The 6,100-nt window shown below is 44.4% G+C and overlaps 1 pseudogene; it reads right to left on the bottom strand.

The window, feature by feature from the left end:
- Nucleotides 1–4,622: 4,622 nt before the first annotated feature.
- Nucleotides 4,623–5,814, bottom strand: LOC127488735 (survival motor neuron protein-like; annotated as a pseudogene).
- Between the last annotated feature and the right edge of the window lie 286 nt (nucleotides 5,815–6,100).

Here is a 6,100-nt window from a genome sequence, read left to right as displayed (position 1 = left end):
AACTCTGTCCTGGACACAGACAAGAGGTGAAGGATTGAGTCACTGTGACTTCACCACCAGCCCCTGACACTGGTGCTGACCACACAGACACTGATGTTGACAATAAGCATGTGGGAATCAGGAGCACCCACAATCTCCAGGGCTCCCAGATGAGGGACATCCACATCTGGGGAACACCATCACTTCAGCACCATTAGGCCCCTTCCAGCTCCTAAGCTGGGCATGGTTACCTCTGGCTCCTGCAGTGACAGTGAATGCCTTGCAGAATTTATGGAGCCTCCTGGGTCCTGCTGTGGCCAAGTTCCTCACTACTCTCCCTGTCCTGGGGGGCCTGAGCTGTAATCCCACTGAGTACAAGTGTGAGCCTCTGTGTGTGTGTGTCTGTGTGCACATGCAGGTGCATAAGCCCACATGTGTTCCTAGCTATTCAGGTTCCATTGCTGCTGTTGTATTCACCAGCCTCCTCGCCACCCTTGTCTGGTCTCTCCTGGAGGTGAGGATGGAGGGAGGCCAAGGGCAGGGTCCTGTGAGGAAGCTGGGCCCTGGCTGGTGGAGGTGACTGTGGTGTGGTGCTGAGTGTGTTCTGCAGGGCAGGGATCCCCCCCCCAAGTCATCACCACATTCAGGGGCTCCGAGGATAAACCACTTCCCAAGGTCTCAGGGCAGCTGGGTTACCAGGCAGTGCTGATCAGGCCATGGGTTGAGTAATACGAGAAGAAAGATGGGAGAACTCACTTAAGGGACATTGCTTCTGTCACTCAGGGGGTCATAGGGTGTCACCTCCTATCTGTCATCCCCCCTCTGCCAGCCGCCCTCATCATTGGAGACTAAACAGGGCGAAGTCATGGTGAATATGTCCCTGCAGTCTGTCCTACCCACCCTGAGGCCCCACAGGGTCCCATTCCCTGTTCCTTAACCCTGACTCACACTGTGATAACCCCACACCATTGCTGGCCTGGCCAGGGCATGTGATCATCAGGGTTAAGGAGATGGCACAGCTCCTCCCACACAGAGGAGCCTGAAGCCTCCCAGCCTTACTCCTGCCAGGACAGTCATTCAGGCCTCACCTAACCTGTGCTTAGTCTTGGACCCCACCCACTCTTAGGCTGCTACACTCCTGCCTGATGATTCTCCATCATCCCCTCATGGTCCTGCTTGTGCTGACCTCCTGTGAGCTCACAGCTTGCCCAGTAACTGAGCCCACAGTGTCCAGTGTCTCCAAGGACTGCACTTCCACAGTGTCTGCTCAGCACAGGGCACCAGCATCCTTATCCCAAGGAGACTCTTCATGTCCATGAACTCACCAGTTGTCTCCATCACCCACTGGTCTACTTCTTCAGTTGTTAAATTATATTATATGTAGTAAATATTCTTAGTCAATTTGTTTCTCTGCTCTAGCTTGAATCCAGAGATTTTTGTTCAAATAATTAAAAGAAGAAATATTTATAGAAGATAATTCACATTTTCCATTTCTAATGTTTAGGTGTCTTTCAACAAACACTGCATATTTTCTATGAATCTATAAAGCATCTTGTGGTTTCTGGTCCATAACATGAAGCATTTATTGAATGAATGAGTTATTTTGAAACAACCAAGTGTCTGTTGCATGTTACAACAATGCAAAAAAAGCTCCAATACAAAAACATTTTAATAGGTTGTGAAATATACAGTTATAAAAAATAACAGATTGGTAATAACTTTTGAGGTCCAAGAATATTCCCCATCAATACTACAAACCACAAACACATAAAAATCCTAAAGGTATTATTTAGGTATTTAAATCAAACTATGATTATAGTAAACACATTCATTTATCAAGTACAATACATCAGAATTGTGGCTTAGAGACACCAAGAACACAATTATAGGTGTATTTTCATTGATTTTCATCATCCATATATAGCTCACTTGTTGCTTGCAAAATTAAATGGTCACCTTAATAAATTTTTAAAACAAATTTTACTGGTGTAAGAGAGACAAAGCAAGACCAGGATAGTAACGCCATATACAAATCCCATAAACATAAAAAATGAGTTTCTATTTGGAGAAATAGTCATCTTAAGCCAATAGGAAAAGGAAGGTTTATTTGATCAGTGGGACTGGCACAGGTCACTGACTTTGGAGGGAAAATATTAGATGTTTACCAAAGTAATTTTCACATGTTTAAAAAGGTTGATTTTTCAAAAAGGAGAAAGAGAATAATTAAAGAATTAAAAGAAAATAGGGTCAGTGCTGTGGCATAGCCACTGGTAAAGCCACCCCCTGCAGTGCTGGAATCCCATATGGGCACAGGTTCCAGTCCTGGCAGCTCTACTTCTGATCCAGCTCTCTGATATGGCCTGGAACAGATGGACAATCACCGAAATCCTTGGGCCCCTGCATCCCCATGTGAGACCCAGAAGAGGCTGTATCGGCCCAGCTCCAGCCCTTGAGGCCAATTAGGGAGTGAGCCAGCAGGTGGAAGAACTTTCTTTCTCTCTCTTTCTCTCTGCATCTGCCTCTCTGTAACTCTGCCTTTCAAATAAATAAATAAATCTTTAAAAAAAGAAATATGAATTCTCATTTGATTTCAAGTCTGAGGAGAACTTTTTAAAATATAAGAGCAAGGAAGGGAACTGGAGCCATGACACAGTATGTTAATCCTCCACCTGTGGCTCCAGCATTCCATGTGGACCCCAGTTCTAGTCCAGGCTGCTCTTCTTCCAATCTAGCTCTCTACTGTGGCCTGAGAAAGCAGTAGAAGATGACCCAAGCCTTTGGGCCCCTACATCTGCATGGGAGACCAGGAAGAAACACCTGGCTCCTGGATTTGGATCAGTGCAGCTCCGACTGTTGCCACAATTTGGGGAGTGAACCAATGGAAGGAAGACCTTGCTCTCTGTCTCTCCCTCTCACTATCTGTAACTCCACCTCTCAAATAAATATTTTTGAAAAAAGAGCAAGGAAGAAGGAGATCATAGACGAAATACTAAGGTGCCAGACTATATGTGAAATATATATTTTAAACATACATAAAATAGAAAAATAGTACAGTGAGTATCTACATATATGCTAATTAGATTCATTAACATTTTTCCATGTATGCTTCATAATTTCATACATACACTTTGCTAAATCTTTTCAAAATATATTGGAAACACTTTAGCACTTCATTCCTAAATCCTTCAGAGTGTAAATTAAAAGGCAATTCTTCTATAAACTATGTAATTCTTATCCTAATGATATTTATCCAATATAATTGAAAACCCAGTCTGCACTCAAATTCCTTCAGTGATGCCTTGCTAAGTCTTTACAACAGCTTTTATATTTTTTAAAGATTTATTTACTTATTTGAAATGGAGAGAGAGGGGGGAGGTGGGGAGAGAGAAATATCTTCCATCTGCTGATTCACTCCCCAAATGGCTGCAATGGCCTGTGCTGCACCAGGCCATAGCGAGCATCCAGGAGTTTCTTCCTGATCTCCCATGTGGGTGCAGGAGCCCAGGTACTTGGGCCATCCTCTTTTGCTTTCTCAAGCCCACTAGCAGGGTGCTGGATTAGAACTGGAGCAACCAGGACTCCAAACAGCACAAATATGTGATGCTGGCACTGTAGGCAGTAGCTTAGTTTCTGCACCATAGTGCAGATCCCTACAATGTCTTTTTAACCAAACAGTGCTCTCAAGGATCCCACATTATATTTGGCTATGACATATGTTACATAACATTTAATCTACAACAGTTTGACCCCTACTTCCTTTTTTTTCTTTCCAGACACTATTTTGAAGAAATGAAGCCAGACATTTTCTTTTTTTTCTTTTTGATAGGCAAAATGGACAGTGAGAAAGAGAGAAAGGTCTTCCTTTTGCTGTTGGTTCACCCTCCAATGGCCACTGCAGCCGGTGCATCACGCTGATCTGAAGCCAGGAGCCAGGTGCTTCTCCTGCTCTCCCATGCGGGTGCAGGGCCCAAGGACTTGGGCCATCCTCCACTGCACTCCCGGGCCATAGCAGAGGGCTGGCCTGGAAGAGGGGCAACCAGGACAGAATCCAGCACCCTGACCGGGACTAGAACCCAGTGTGCCGGCACCGCAAGGTGGAGGATTAGCCTATTGAGCTGCGGCACTGGCCTGAAGCCAGACATTTTCTACAACATTCTGGATCTAGCCAATCATTTATTTAATGAATAGCTGTCACTTAACTTGTTGCCTTAGCCCCAGGATTTCCTGAAAATAAGAAATCAGTTCTAAAGGATCAAGTAAACTCCAGTGAAGTCAGGACAAGAGCACTGCATAGGTACTACAGCATACTGCAAACCACATTACAGATCCCAAAGCGAGTCTGGCTATGTGACTACCAGTGATGCAGGTGTTTTCAGATCTTAAGGATATACACATTGTAAAGTGAGTTTTTTTCATACAGCCAGCCAGGCAGCCAGCCAGCCAGCATGTATTTGGTAAAAATCCTGGTGGGGTACAGCTCAATCTCTTATGTACTATCTTCATCATCAAAACATCTTTACCATTGCCTTATAATAACTTTTCAACTTTTTACATTTCTGTTTCCTAAAGTATCAAAAACATTTGTTTTCCACAATCCACAGCATTTATAACAAAGGTTACTTTAAAAATGATGCACTTACTCCTTAACTAAAATGTGAGCATCTTCCTTCTTTCTGATTTTGCTGGAAGCCCATATGGCAGCCAGTATGATAGCCACACATGCACCAAGAGATTCACATACTTCCCAAGGCATCAGCATCATCAAATGAATCTGGACATATGGGAGGTGGTGGAGGAGTTGCTGGTGGCCCAGAAGGAAATGGGGGTGGCCAGCATGACAGGAAGTGGGGTTGCAGGGGTGGCAGTGGTGCTAGATGTGGACCACTGAACCTTAGACCTGGTGTTCCTGGTTCCTGGCCCTGGCTTAAGGGTTGGCAGGAGGAGGACAAAGTTCTAAGCATTAGCTTTTGATTTTATATTATTTGATTTAATTCCAGGAGACCTGGAGGTGATCTCTCTGGAAACTTGACCTTCATTTTCATCCTCCTGAGCATTTTGTTCTATATTATTAGGCACTTCAGATGTTGGGGAAAGTATAAGAGATTTTCCTCTTCTCTATTTCCATATCCAGTCTAAACCACAACACAGGTTTCTCTCTTAAAGTCAACCTAAGCAATTGTAGCTGGGGAGATGCAGCCATCTTCTGACCAAATGGTTACCAACCTTCCATTGTTTTAAGGGAGCTGGACTATTCTTGTTTTGGCATTTCTTCTTTTTTTTATGTGACAGGTAGAGTTATAGACAGAGAGACAGAGACAGAGAGAAAGGTCTTCCTTCCATTGGTTTACTCCCCAAATGGCTTCAACAGCCAGCGCTGTGCTGATCTGAAGCCAGGAGCCAGGTGCTTCTTCCTGGTTTCCCATGCAGGTGCAGGGGCCCAAGCACTTGGGCCATCCTCCACTGCCCTCTGGGGCCACAGCAGAGGGCTGGACTGGAAGAGGAGTAACCAGGACTAGAATCTGGAGCCCATATGGGATGCTGGTGCCACAGGCAGAGGATTAACCAAGTGAGCCACAGCGCCAGCCCTGGCATTTATTCTTCTTAACAGCATTTCTTTTAGTTGTGATCTTTGGTTTATCTGAAGTTTCACAAATGTCACCATTCTTTAGTGCATGCTTAAATGATACTAAAGCTTTACTATGAGCTTTTATCAATGCTGTTTCATCCCAAATGTCACAGTCATCACTCTGGCCCATTCTGCACTGGAACAGCACTGAGTCTTCCAGCTCCAGGACAGCAAATGTTGCCACCACCACCACCACTGCCCATTGCCATCGTGAGCTTTCTGCCAAAGGGTACTAATTCTTCATCTATCCTATGTTGCAAATAGTTTTCCATTTGGGGTTGATTTAAACCTTTTTATTTGAAAGGAAGAAAGAGACAACACTCCCATCCACTGGTTGACTCCCTGGGTGTTCACAGCAGTCAAGGCTGGGCTGAAACCAGGAGCTGGGAATTAGATTTATGTCTCTCATGTGTATGGCATGAGCTCAATTACTTGAGTATCTGAATTAGTAAAAAGCTAGAAATGAAGATGCAATCAGAACTTGAACTCAGGCAT

The sequence above is a fragment of the Oryctolagus cuniculus genome, chromosome 19, assembly GCF_964237555.1.
Source record: "Oryctolagus cuniculus chromosome 19, mOryCun1.1, whole genome shotgun sequence".
Lineage (NCBI taxonomy): Eukaryota > Metazoa > Chordata > Mammalia > Lagomorpha > Leporidae > Oryctolagus > Oryctolagus cuniculus.
Note: the sequence above shows the minus strand (reverse complement) of the source record. Positions and strands in the feature narration are given on the sequence as shown.